The sequence below is a fragment of the Uranotaenia lowii genome, chromosome 3, assembly GCF_029784155.1.
Source record: "Uranotaenia lowii strain MFRU-FL chromosome 3, ASM2978415v1, whole genome shotgun sequence".
NCBI classification, from domain to species: Eukaryota; Metazoa; Arthropoda; class Insecta; order Diptera; family Culicidae; genus Uranotaenia; species Uranotaenia lowii.
In genome coordinates this window covers 301,816,069-301,830,179 of record NC_073693.1, presented here as the reverse complement: position 1 = coordinate 301,830,179, position 14,111 = coordinate 301,816,069, and the positions used below count along the sequence as shown (strand labels likewise).

Sequence of the window (14,111 nt, the reverse complement as noted above, 5' to 3'; positions counted from 1 at the left end):
GTTTGAATCCGAAGATAAGAAAAAAAAATTTAAATTTTTTTTTAAATATGCCAGCCTTTAGCTGAGGCGATTGTGTATAGGTGTAAAAGTGTAAGAAATTGGAAGATAAAAATCGCGTGAGAATAGACGTAATCAAACAATACAGGTACCGTTTTATCGAAACTAATCTTTTGGTTGAAATCGAATGTTTTCGTTGGCTTTTTTAGGTATGGATCATAGAAACTTCAAACGGTGTGTGCGTTGTGCGACGGGAAAACTTAACCTATAATAAATGAAAGTATTTCTCGGAGCAGCGCAGGAAAGTCGTGTAGAAAACACTGAATATCTGAGTAAATCATTCAGAGAGATCACTGTTAGACAAATTAAAAGCAGCTTAACGGAGCTAAAAACGAATTTATACGAATGTCAAAAATTTGAACCCTGGCAGCAGGGTTTGAGCATGCATGCATAAAATGAACATGATACAAAAAGAAAATCAACTATGCTGTATGATGTAAAAGTGAATGGAATAAGCGGCACTTCACGGCAGCAAAAACAAATACAAATCTGTAAAACCTAACTATACAAGTAAAGTATATTAACTAAAACAAAAATCTTAAAGGAAACAAATTTCTGAACGATCTATTTAAAGAAAGAAACAGAAACGAATGGGATTATCTGAAGGGAAAAGAAGGCAGGCGAAGTGAAAACAAAAACGAAGAAGGAGATAATTTGAAATAAACAAAAAAATATAACATTCTACTGCTGATATAATTGAAGAGTATCCGAAAGTCCGTGTTGCGATCTTATTTTTCATAATCCTTTTTTCTAAGGTAAGGTTTCTCGTGACAAAATTTACATTGTTTTTGGTTAAAAACATTTTGTACTCTTCACATGATTTGGTCTCTTAGAAAATTCATAAAAAGGGTATCAAGACTTTCAATTACTTTGATTGATTGAGCATATTGACTCTTCATCTAAAAAAATGTGCAAAAAAAATATTGGAACTCCTGTCCTGAATCCAGAACTTCTATTTTAAATTAAAGTACCTATGCATTCTTTTGCTGATAACTTTTGATCTCATGAATGGGATTTTTAAGCATAATTAGTAAGCTATGTGGTGTTTAAATATAAAAAAAAAGGGAGACATCTAGTGTCAAGTAGTTTTGAGATAGCTAAGAAATATGAAGAACGAAAACATCAAATCATCTTCAAAATGTAACTCAGACATTTTACTGAGGCATAAGATTGATTATTTATGATTTTGTTTATGATTGGGCATGTTTAAAATTTTACTCTTAAAAGTTGATTGATAATTTCAGAACGACGCAATATAAGGAATGTTTCAAGACAATTTTTATCATATTTTTTGTATTATAAGCATTTGAAATTTTACAAACTTTTCTGAAGATTTTTTGTTCGAGATTGTACGTCTCTGTACCTTAAATACGCTGATGTGTTTTGGTGGAGAAAAAAGTACTTATAGTGATTTTTATTGATTAATTCCGTATTTTTTTTACAAATTTTCCCAGATATTGCCCGGGATTTTTGTTCAATATTTTGAAATCAAATGCTGGTTGTTTTTTGGTTGTTTTTGCTAGTAATAGAAATAAAATTTTTGGAAGCGATTGATTCAGTCCTAAATTAACGCAACGAGTTTTAGTTTTATATGGAAATTTGAATGAAAAAACAAAATTTTTCATTCAAAAATCGTCAGAGATGGGAACAAAAAGTCATTTTTTGCAGGGCGGGACATATCACGAAAACAGCGGGACATTGTAGCGACTTTGAAAAACCCGTATTTTAATAGCTAATTATACACAGTACAGTTAATAAAAATAAAATGCAAACGCACTTTACATTAAATTTGAACTTCCATGTCTTTTTAGTTCACTTCATCTACTAATGGTAGTTCAACTATTATCACAAGAAATTTGTAGCCTCTAAAATATTTGTGTTCGAATCTACAAATCAAACCGTAATATCTCAGGCTATCTTCCTATAATATTGTTAAAATTTTGCAGAACGATTTTTAAAAATCAATTAAACATAAGTAGTGTTTTTAAAGATCTATCGACTCGATCAAAAGTTTCGCGAAGTACAATATTTCAGGCTTAAAAAAACATACGATTTCTATTTAAATTTGGACAAATGACTTTTGCAAAGCATATTTCTATCTAAAAGTTGGTAAATTTTGTTCATTTTTTTTAAATATAGGATTTTGCTTTTCAACTCAAATCAATCATACATTCCTTCTTTCCTTTTAGTTGTAGTTTTAAATAGAAATTTATTGATTGAATAGTGGATGGAAAAAATGTTATTCTGATAAACCGGTCAGAATTCTATGGAAATCGCATTCCTCAGTTCAAGCCTAAAATATTGTACCTCGCGTACCTTCCCAGCTAACATGAAATCGTAATAGAAATGATAATCCAAATCGAATATTAAGACATTTTCAATAACTATCGTAAACACGTTGGTATTGAGTGATTTTCTATCATTCATTTACGACAAGCATTGCCCAAAACAAATTGAATCGGATAGCAGTGTAATCAATTCGTAAATATGTCTCCAAAAAGTTAAGAATATGCTAATTCGACATTTACGATTTGAGTGAACTGATTTACGATAAATGGGCGGTGCTTCAATTGATACTCTCTGGTTTCTTCCTTTGACCGGTTGGTAGAAAAAAAAATCTCACCTATAGAGCTGTAGCGTGTACAAAACCAACTGATGAGTTGGTGTCGTGGTAAGATACCGGACTGCGAACTCGGAGGACTGGAGTTCAAATCTCGGTCGAGGAAATTTTTTTTTTCGTTTATTTTGTTTTTCTTTTTGGAAAATCGAATCGCTGGAATCTTGCCAATGTAGATATATCGCCTCCACTTTTGTAGCTATATGCTATTTTGGTAAGTTTAATACAATCTTTTTATCTGGTATATTTGTTTGAATAATTTTGTTGTTCCTGCGTTATACCTTCATAAATGTTTGCTGGGTTTAGATTCAACTGATAGAACTTTTCATAAATTTATTCCATGTTCGCTTTATTTTTGAACAATCATTCTGCAAAATTTCGAAAATATGCGTTACGTTATTTTTTAAATATTGCAGTTTGAGTTGAAAAAAACTGATTTTCGAAGAATTTCTGTACCTCAGGTCAAAAATAACTTCAATTTTCGTAAGACAATAGTTAAACTTCATTGAAAAAATTAAAGTTGAACTTAAAACATTACCAGAGTAAAAAGTTGAAGTTACAGTGCGCATTCATTCCGTTTTTAATGAATTATGAACTATATTGTAAACCTTCAGCCATACTTGTTAAGATCTAGTAATAATATCCGAATATTCAAAAACAGTTTAAACAAATTCAATACTCAATTAAACTTCCACCTTTGAATGCTTAAGGCTCTGGAGTCGTAAATGTCGTAGTTGAGAGAAATTGTAAAGAGAAATACCGATTTTTATGAACAATTTTTAACAGCCATTTTGGATAATCTACCTGGTAGGATATAAGCTTATTAATTAAAAATCGTTAAATCCTATTCAAAACCGAATAACTCTCAACTTTTTATACATACATTTGTTTATTGTACGGTTGAAAAAATAACAATTGTCCTGTTTTTTATACAGAATTTTAATCTTTTCTTGAATTAAAATTCGAGAAAATTTAAAATGTATTGTGAAATTTCATGAGATACTTTAAGATTTTTCCGGCGAATTTTAATAGTGCTCAAGTCACCTGGAAGTAACTCAAAGCATAATTTCTTCAATCGAAAGTAATTAGAAGCGGTTGAATAACTCAAAGAACATTGAACAGAACCAGAATCTTAATGGAGTGCTAAGATTAACTCGAGTTGTCTAATCTCGTGTTAAAAAAACGATGAAAAAAATGTTTTAAATTTTAAAAAAAGTTCCAAAAAACATCATATTTGAATGATTTTAATTTGGATTTTTAATTTTTACCAATAAACTGAGTAAAATTTGGAAAAAATTTCTTAAAAAATCGGGATATTTTGTGAAAAATGCGGGACGGATGGCAACCCTTGATTCGTTTTTCGTCATTTGCATAAAAAAAAACTTCAGTAATAAGTGTAAAACAGGGGTGAACAACCTTTTGAAGCAACGGGCCACTTATAATTTGAAATACTTTCGGCGGGCCGCATTAAAATTAAATTCAGGTAACGCTTAACGTAATTTTTTATAACGACAAATTTTTGACAAAAAACTGAAAAAGGATAATTAAACGAATTCATGTACTTGCATAAACTATTTTTTAATTAAAGGCGATTAAGCCAGCCGAAATTGAATAAGTTCATTACTTAAGCTTGATCATTTTTCAATAATTGAAATGTTTATTTTTTTTGGAATGTTTAGTAAATATTCTGTTTTGGACAAAGAGAAAACATCATTTGCTTCCCTTTTATTCATTAAAAACTAAAAAATTTGAAAATTCTTCTATAGTTCGTAAAAAGATTTGAACCATTTTCTGAGAAAACCCCTTTTTTGTTCAAACCAGTGCGATGATATTTTTCATCATCACTTTTCTTTAAAGTTTCATGAAGCTTAACCAAAGCGATTTTTTCCTGTGCCCATTTTCAAAAAGTTTTTTCATCATTCATTTAAATTTTGTCGTACAGCCTCAATTTTATTTCTATAAACTGAAATTTTACTTAAATTTGAAGTTCCGTATGAAATCATTGTATTGAGATGTTGAGCAAGGTTTCAAAATCATGAAAAATTCCAAATTTCACGAATTTTTAACCAGTTTTGTCAATGTTACAGTTTTTATTTTTGATTCTAGAAATTTTTTAAATATTTCAAAAATCTTATTAACTTAATTTAGATACCTCTGGGATAGGCTTTCCCACGCCAAGTCATGATAATCTTATGATTTTACTAATGTGGATTGCTAATTTTGAAGTAAAATTACTCAATTTAATCAATTTTTTGCATGATTGGCTATGAAATTTTCTGAAAATTGCATCAAACATAACACCAAGATTCAAATTTTTCCGAGGACCCAGGAATCTTAGAACTGATATTGACTTATTCGGGCGCGCTGAATCCAAATATTCAATTTTTTTTTTGTCAGCTCTGGTTTTCGAGATTACTTTTAAAAATAGGTAAAAAATTGGTTATTCAATTGGATTACTTTTTTGACAAAACTTTAAAATACAAACACTTATTGGCTCAATAATCAACTTTCCCAAAGACCGCGAGTTATTTTGAATTCTGAGAAAAAAAGTTATGAAAGTTTTTTCTAAACTTGCAAAAACCGGGAATTAAGACGAAATTTTGAAGACAATTAAACTGAATTGAATCTTAAATATTTAAAAAAAACCGTAAGTCTTCAACAAAGTTGTTGAATGAATTAAAATCTATAATATCCAATATTAGACAACTTTCTAATCAACGTTTTTAAATTTTAATGTCCCGAAAGAAAAAAAGTGATATTCAAGGAATTAATGACAAATACCAGGTAAAAAAGTTATCCAATTGCGTTTTACAGTTGAACCACTTTTTTTTTTAATTATGAAAATTCGATCTGAGGTCGATTTTCAGTTCCTCCGAGATACATTTATTTTTTCGATAATCACCTATTCCAGTGCCTATTTCTGTTTTTCTTTTTTTTTTTTTTGTATAGAGCAATGTTTTAAGTAAAATCTGACGTGAAGACATTTACAAATCAACGATAATGATCGTTCGGTTTTTTATTTTAACAATTTGAAACATAACTCAAACTCCTTCGATACACGTCCCTATTCCGTAGCCAGGACGCAAACCTTCAGCCTAACCCCGACCCGCAGGCTTTCTCCAGTGCCGACTCGGCTAAGTTCTGCCAAAAAGATTCGACCAGCGAAAAAACGCGCTCACGCACACATCCACACCTTCCGTTGCGCACCCGAGAAAAGCCCTTCTCAACCAATCTTCGGCAGAAGTGTATTGTTCCCATTGTCGAGGGCAGATCCGTGCTCGTTTGGTCCGCGAAATTTTCGAAATTGTGCAATTTTGGACCATCGGACAGGCCAATACGGTGCTTCCGGGCCCATCGGAACCGTTTCCGCGTCGGTACGCCATCGAGTACCCGGTTGTGGTGCGCTCGGAAAGAAAATTTCAGTGAAAAACAGTGAAAAGTTTGCGTAGCTGTCAAAGGTTTTTCGAGTTTTCCACCTTCTTTTTCTCCAATCCGAGGGCCACGGATCCGTGTTGTTGCGGTGTGTGCGTGTGACGTTGGACGCCTGCTTCTCGCGTCGTTCGTCGTCGGGTCAGACTCGTCTAAATTCGTCGTTCGCGGTCGTGTTGCGGCTTGTTCGCGGGTGTGTGTGCGGTCGTGCTGCCGAGTGGTGCAATTTGTTTACAATTTTTTGCTTCGTGTGGGCGAAACGAGACAACATCGGTTGTTTATTGGCGTTCGGGTGGTGCTCGGCTCACCCGAGCCAGTTTCGGTTGAACCGAAGTAGTTGAAAACAAACTCCCGAACAGGGTTCGGGTTCTGGTGTTCGGCTTTCATTCGGGATTGTTCGGATAAACGAAGTTAACCATCCATGCAAAACTCTGTAAACAGTGTGAGATAAGTGATTTAAACGATTTTGGCACCAGGGGTGCCTACGTGTGAGTTTGTTTGTTTCCATTTGGCTTGATGTGATTGTGTTGTTATTTCGGTGGTTGACGGATTTGTGAGGGTAAATACCGAACTTTCCGTTCATCTCGAGATTGCGTTCCATCGTCGCCGAGGGAGAAGAAGAAAAAGAAGATAAATAAAAACATCTCAATCTCTACAAGATTCATCAACGGAAGCCATCGAAATTTAACCTTTTCGGACAAGTGGAAAAGGTCGTTGGGAAATCCCTTTCGGTTAAGACCCGTTTCGCAGAAACCGACACCTGGGGGCAGAGCAAAGAATCTTCTTCGCGCAGCATATTGTCAACTTCTCTCGCTCCCCGTTCAAGGACGGTCATTCAACGGGTTCGTTCGTTGAGATTCATTCATTCGAAGACGACCAAAATGGATGTCATCATTATCAGCACCGACACATAATTCTAGGTACGACTATAGTGGATAACTTTTTTGTTCCCTCAACAGAAGAAAAATATATTCTCCCGATAGATACCATCTCGTGACTACACAACGGCAGCACCAGAATGAACGAAAACTGCCAGCGGGAAAATCAATAACACCTTTTCTTTGCTGTCACCGATGTCACACGGGGACTTATGTTGGAGAGCTGGAGTAAAAAAATCGGGGACATTTGACCGCAAAAACAGATAGCTACTTTGTCCTCTGGGAGGGCGAACAATGGGGCGAGAGATAGAGAAAAGCTAGCTAGCTATTCAGAAACGAAATGAATCATCAACACTGCTTTGTGATTATCAATTAGTACTAAATTTGGCTTTTGCTGCTCTGAGATGAAGTTTCAACCTTTTGTAGGTTACGCTACTAGGAGCGAAAAACTGAATTATAACAAGATGAGATAATTTTAAATTTAATTTTATGAAGGGATAATCACCGTAATTTATATTTGTAGATTTAATTTTAGCGGCCTAGCGGTGAAAAGTGATGTCCTTTTTAGTAGGGACATCTAAAGATTATGAAGTGTTTTTTATATAGGTGGATAGAGGGTTAGATGAAATGAAAGATGTTGAAAATGAGCGGGTAGAATTTATTTAGAAGCATATCATCACATATCAAATTTTTGTTCCTCACGGGCCTACTATTATGAAGCGGTAGATACAGATAGAGTTGCATCTACCACCACACATTAGTAGGCCAAGCGTGGTCCGCCCCATAAGGGAAAACTTGCAGTGCGGACGATCAAAAAGATGATATGTAATCGCTCAGATATACACCCTTTAACTCAGAAACGCATCTATCGATGTATAGTCTTCTCAGTTTGTTATCATCGCGTTTTTGTTACATCCGGGGTTTGAATGCGAAACAGTACGGTCGATAGTCTGATAGTGACCTATCACCGATGCTATGGTGTCGTGTATTTTATTTCTTTTTTGCCAAAGTTATTTTAATTTTATGAAGGATTAATCACCGTAATTTATATTTATAAATTTAATTTTATCGGCCCAGTGATGTCCTTTTTAGTAGGGACATCTAAAGATTATGAAACTTGTCACAAAAACCAAAGTTTTTCGTCCGCAGCTGCAAATACTTTACCAGATCGAACACTTTCACAGTTTGCAAACTTATCGGCAAATACGAATTTGAACTTGCCGAGGACATCACCCCGACTAGTGGCTTTATAAAATTGTTGGCCAGGAAGCTGCCCCAAATCCATATTCGCGTGCGTTTCGTCATCCATGAGAATGAATCCGTTTTACTTCGTTAGAACCTTGTTGTATAACTTCCGGGCCCGTCCATTGGCTTCTACATTCTTCTTCAATGTCCGGTTTGATTGCTTACTGGCCCGATAAGATCGTTTTCCTTCGAGCAGATGAATCCTTCTGACGGTTCACCGGTCGGCATTGAATTTCTTGGCGATGTCATAGTCCGACTGCCCTAGGTTTACCTTGATCGTTCTCAACACCTTCAAATGCAGTTCCCAACCCTACCCCTACGCTTGGTATGAACCTGCCGATCATTAGTTTGCATCTCACGGAACCATTTAAGAACGCTGCATACGGTCGATTGGACCATTTTTAACGATTACGCGATTTTAGAACCCGACCACGCCGGCTTTTTGAAGCAGGTGTCCAAAATAAATTTTCGTCTCGCGGCTTCCATCACATGTAACTTTATGGAAACAAAACGATTCGTAATGATAGAGAAAACATTCCAAAAACAAAGTACTGTTAAAACATTCCAGATCCGACAATTAGGAGCGATATGGTATAATAAACAGTGCGTCCAGATTTAAGATGATTCATGCTTTTATTGTTAAAAACTCCACCGGAAGGAAATAAGGTGACCTCTTGTTTGGCTTCTTCCGGAGATTTCCACACATTCGGATCGATGTCCAAATGGTCAAAACTGACAAGTAACAGGTTCCCAACGATGCTCACGAAACTTTACACGATTTATCGTTTTTTCCACAATTTATAACAATTATATTTGATTTTTTTTTAGAAATTTTGGCAGGAGAAAAATTTTTCGTTGCTTATTTCCATAGCGGATGAGGGTTAACAAGCATAGATATACTCATAATAAACGATGAATACCTGTGAACAAATTATTTACAGTTTGCTAACTGCTAGAAAGAAATCTGGATTGATGTGAACTTCAATAGTGATGATCAGAAAACTTTGTGATATCAGACATTTGTTAAGTTTGTTAAAAATTATAAAATTGCAATCCGATAAATTGATCGAATGTCAATATAATTTTACGTTGAAACTTTTTCCAAAACTTCTAAAATAAAAATTATAGAATATGTAATGAATAAGGAGGGGTAGGGGGATGTATCCTACAGACATATTCCTTGCGCTTGTACCGCACACAAGTGATTTTTATCCTTTAGCGTATCAAAAAATCTCGAACTCTTATGTAATATCAATAGAATACGCTTTGAAGCCCTCAAATACTGCCTTATTGTGTACAAAAAAGATTTTATTTTATTTCCTATGAGGGTTGTTTTAAAAAGAGAAAAAAAACAGTCGCAAATGAGCGAATTCAGGTCACAAAAAAAGGAAACTTTTTAATTTTACGAGAAAACATTAACATTATTTAGTAATAAAAAATATGACCTTCTTTGAAAATGCTGAGATAATTCAGAAATACTAAATTTTATAAAAGTCGGTTTTAATCCAGCTGGGTAACAACAGCGCGAATGAGTGAATTCACGTCACAAAATTTGATTTTTTGTATAATTTTATAAGCAAAATATGCTCTTAAAGCTGTTTTGACCCTCCAGATGGTCGGATTTTTATAAATCAAACATAATTTAATTGATTTTTGAATTTTTTCGTTATTTTCAAGTAAAAAACAAAAATATTGAAAAATTTGAATTTTTCTGGTGAATCTTTAAATAAAGACTGTGAGAAACACTAGTAATGTAAACGTATGATTCCTCAATACATTGCTTTTAAAGTGCCTTTTAAAATAAGGAAAATGTTAGGAAAAGATACTGAATATTTGTGATTGAACATGTCGGAATAACAAAATATCTTTTTTAAAAGTGTACGTATAATTTGAAGGCTCTAAAGAATGGTGAATGATTCAGAATAACTTCATGTATCCTGACGTTTATTCAGTCCACTACCCTGTTCTGTTTAAACTGCGTGCCTTTTGGTAGAAATTCAATTTGCGACCTTTTCCATTTTTTTTATTTTCATATAAATTGGTTGACTTCTAGAATGATACCGGTTTCAAAAAGTCCGGAAAAGAGATTTCACGTCACGATGGAATGTGTCTATGGATTTTTTTTAGCAGAAATCTAAATTACTTGCGGTCATTGGGAAAGTCGCTAATTGATTTAAACATTTATTTTCAAATATTATTATTGTTTCATAGTTTTTTCAAGAATAGCGCAGAAAATTTATTAAACTATCTAAACCTATTTTTAAAAGTTTATTTTGAAATAAATGCTGATAGAATAAAATAAGTTCATATATTTCAAATCAGCGCCCCCAAATTAATCAAAATTGGGGCTTGTGATATAGCTCAGCTTACACCATTTGGAGCTACCATTTGGAGGTTGAGCCCCTAGAATTCCAAACCAAAGCCAATTTTGGGCCACCCTAGTGTCCATTACCGGGAATCTCGAGCGGGAAATTCCGGGAATCAAGGATTAGCGGCGTTCAACCATATATTGCACCTCCTTGTAAAACAGAAAACCAAAATTCATACATATTTGCTAAGTGTCATTTCCAGATATTTACACGACTTTCATAGGAAAAATGTGTTAGATCCAGCAAGGAAATGATTGTTCTACCTTGATATATGGATAATATTTTGAAGAATATAAAACAAATAGTTTTGTTCGCCCAAAAACTGAGTATGTTAAGTGAAAAACGACCAATGGTTTCAAATAACAAAACACAATTGAAATGGTCCGTTTTGCAATACTCATCGTTTAATATTTTCGATTTGGTAAAAATTATTGGCAAAAAATTACACTATTCGTAACAAATGGGCATTTACCGAAGAAATTAACGAGATTTAATGGATAACCTTAAGTTTACCCAACCAACTTCTTCCGTTATTAAAAATATTTCTCAATTTTGTCAATTTCTTGCAACAAGAAGCAGTCAGTTTTGTAGGTTGATTAACTCCTAAACTTAATTTATTTTTTGGATTTTTACTTTTCTTACTACATTAATTAACTTTTTTTTGTAGAGAAATGAATCCAACTGTAAGTTGAAATTTCAGGGACTAAACAAGATGAAAATTAATGTTGAAAAACATGCGAAAAAAATTCGCCTTGTCTTCCGGTAGGACTTGAACCCACATCTTGCGCCTCAGTTGAATTCATTTCACTACAAAAAAAGTTTCGCTGACTGAATGTTTGAGTCAAGACCCATCTCTGGGTCACAGTTTAAAAAAACACTGATTAACTTTCTGCACTTTTTTCGAATAAAAAGCCTGTAACTTAGCCGTTATTGGATTTGACGGTTACAGCATGAATTATGACAGAAGTTTAAACTTGTTCGGTGCAAATACCTTTATCCTTTAACCCTCATCCGCATTAGAGTGTCATTTTGACACTATTTCAAGTTTGAATGCTTGTCACTTTTTTCAGAAGCTTCAAAAAATAAAAATTTCTTCTGGGACCCTAAATGAATTCAAAAGTTCTTTAATTTTGCATCTTTACTTTATTCATGGACGAACCCTGGAAGCCTGGACAAAAAAACTCCCTTTTCCGACTTAGAGTGTCATTTTGACACTCCAAAAGTAAAATCCATTTAAGTCGTTTGAATTATTATGAACTTCATATAAAACTAATATCAATAGAAACCTTGTAATGTCAGTAAAATATGTTAAGAACATTATATATAGCTAAAGCTTCTAGTTTTCTCGTTATTCAGCATGAAAGAAAAAAATCCGAAAAAACATGCCTCAGGAAAACTGCTGTAGTTCATATATTACACGTCCGAAAAATATTTGCCTTATACATATGAAAGCTGAAGTTAATTTCTACATCGTGGAACAAAGAAATATTTTTTAAAATTTTTTTAAATGAAATGGTCACAAAAAGTTCAAAAAAGTGGTCTGAAAAACCTACTTTTCATTCGATTGCTAGTAAATACTGTTTGAGCGATGGTAGAGTGTTTTAATAAAAATGACTACAAACTTTATTGAAATTCTAACATTTTGCTGTCTTTAGATTTTCGATGCAACAAAAATTGAATTTACTGGAATTTTTCAAAGTTGACTACTTTGCGCGATTTTTTCACTAATTGAAATTTTATCAGTTTTTGTGGTCCACCGTCACGTTGTACCCGGATTTTCAGTGCTTTCTCGCCGTTTGAAGCAATCAAAACTATATCCATTGAAAAGGGAATTTAATCTACATTCTAGTGAGGTGCAACAATTTACGCTGTGAGATTTCACAAAAATATGAAAATTATAAACGTAAAATCATTCCTGAATTTCTAGAACTACAAGCAGCGCGTCCAGCAGAACGTGTTTAATTGCTCTCCGAGAAGGTACGGTGGGTGGTGATTTGGGCAGAGAGCGAAGCAGACATACGAAATAATGATGCGTGTCGTGACAAGCAAACGTGAACTCCTGTCAATAGAAAATTTCCAACCAAGAAACGCCCGACACGCATCATTATTTCGTCTGTCGGCTTCGCTCTCTGCCCAAATCACCACCCACCGTACCTACTCGGAGAGCAAACAAACACGTTCTGCTGGATGCGCTGCTTGTGGTTCTAGAAACTCAGGAATGATTTTACGTTTATAATTTTCATATTTTTGTGAAATCTCACAGCGTAAATTGTTGCACCTCACTAGAATGTAGATTAAATTCCCTTTTCAATGGATATAGTTTTGATTGCTTCAAACGGCGAGAAAGCACTGAAAATCCGGGTACAACGTGACGGTGGACCACAAAAACTGATAAAATTTCAATTAGTGAAAAAATCGCGCAAAGTAGTCAACTTTGAAAAATTCCAGTAAATTCAATTTTTGTTGCATCGAAAATCTAAAGACAGCAAAATGTTAGAATTTCAATAAAGTTTGTAGTCATTTTTATTAAAACACTCTACCATCGCTCAAACAGTATTTACTAGCAATCGAATGAAAAGTAGGTTTTTCAGACCACTTTTTTGAACTTTTTGTGACCATTTCATTAAAAAAAATTTTAAAAAATATTTCTTTGTTCCACGATGTAGAAATTAACTTCAGCTTTCATATGTATAAGGCAAATATTTTTCGGACGTGTAATATATGAACTACAGCAGTTTTCCTGAGGCATGTTTTTTCGGATTTTTTTTCTTTCATGCTGAATAACGAGAAAACTAGAAGCTTTAGCTATATATAATGTTCTAAACATATTTTACTGACATTACAAGGTTTCTAGTGATATAAGTTTTATTGTAATCGGTTAGATATAAAAAGAGTTATGACGATTTTAGCTTGGAGTGTCAAATTGACACTCCTAGTGCTGATTAGGGTAATGAAATCTAATGCGGATGAGGGTTAAGAAGTTTATGTAAGAAAAAAAAACGATATCAAAATCATAAGTTTTAGTATTTGAATGGTTTTAAATTATTCTAAATTTTTCATTATACGTAATCAGGGTAAAACATCTAAAAAAACTAAAAACATAGATACATTTGAATTTTTTTTGGTTTATTTATTACACTTTACCACCTTGTGGCAATCGTGTCTAAAAATACAGTGAGCGAAATAAGAATAGCACCACTATGTGTTTTGCTTGTTAAAATGTGAATCATTGAAAATTACGAAAATTTTCTTCCAGAGATTGTTCTGCATTGCTTAACGGATAAATCAAGCATAAGTTTACTTTTTTTGGACGTAGCAATTGGCGTTGAGAACCAAAAATGTGGAAAAAGGGTGCGAAATACGAATAGAACCACTTAAGTTTTTCCAACAAAAACTAGATTAGGGTAAGTGAGCCCTATTTTGGCATGGTCCTTTTCTTGGCATGCCAACATGTCTTTTCATGTTTTCAGGTCCAAATTGAGCTTGAAAAATTTTGAATATGTTTTCATTGCGAAG

General features: G+C 33.7%; 1 protein-coding gene across 1 annotated transcript in view; it reads left to right on the top strand.

Annotated features, from left to right (window-relative positions):
• Positions 1–5,930: 5,930 nt before the first annotated feature.
• LOC129755856 (titin-like) overlaps positions 5,931–14,111 on the top strand; it is a 502,203-nt gene continuing 494,022 nt past the window's right edge. The window contains exon 1 of the mRNA XM_055752546.1: positions 5,931–7,023. The gene's annotated coding sequence lies outside the window, so the exon portion shown is untranslated. The remainder of the gene's footprint in view (positions 7,024–14,111) is intronic.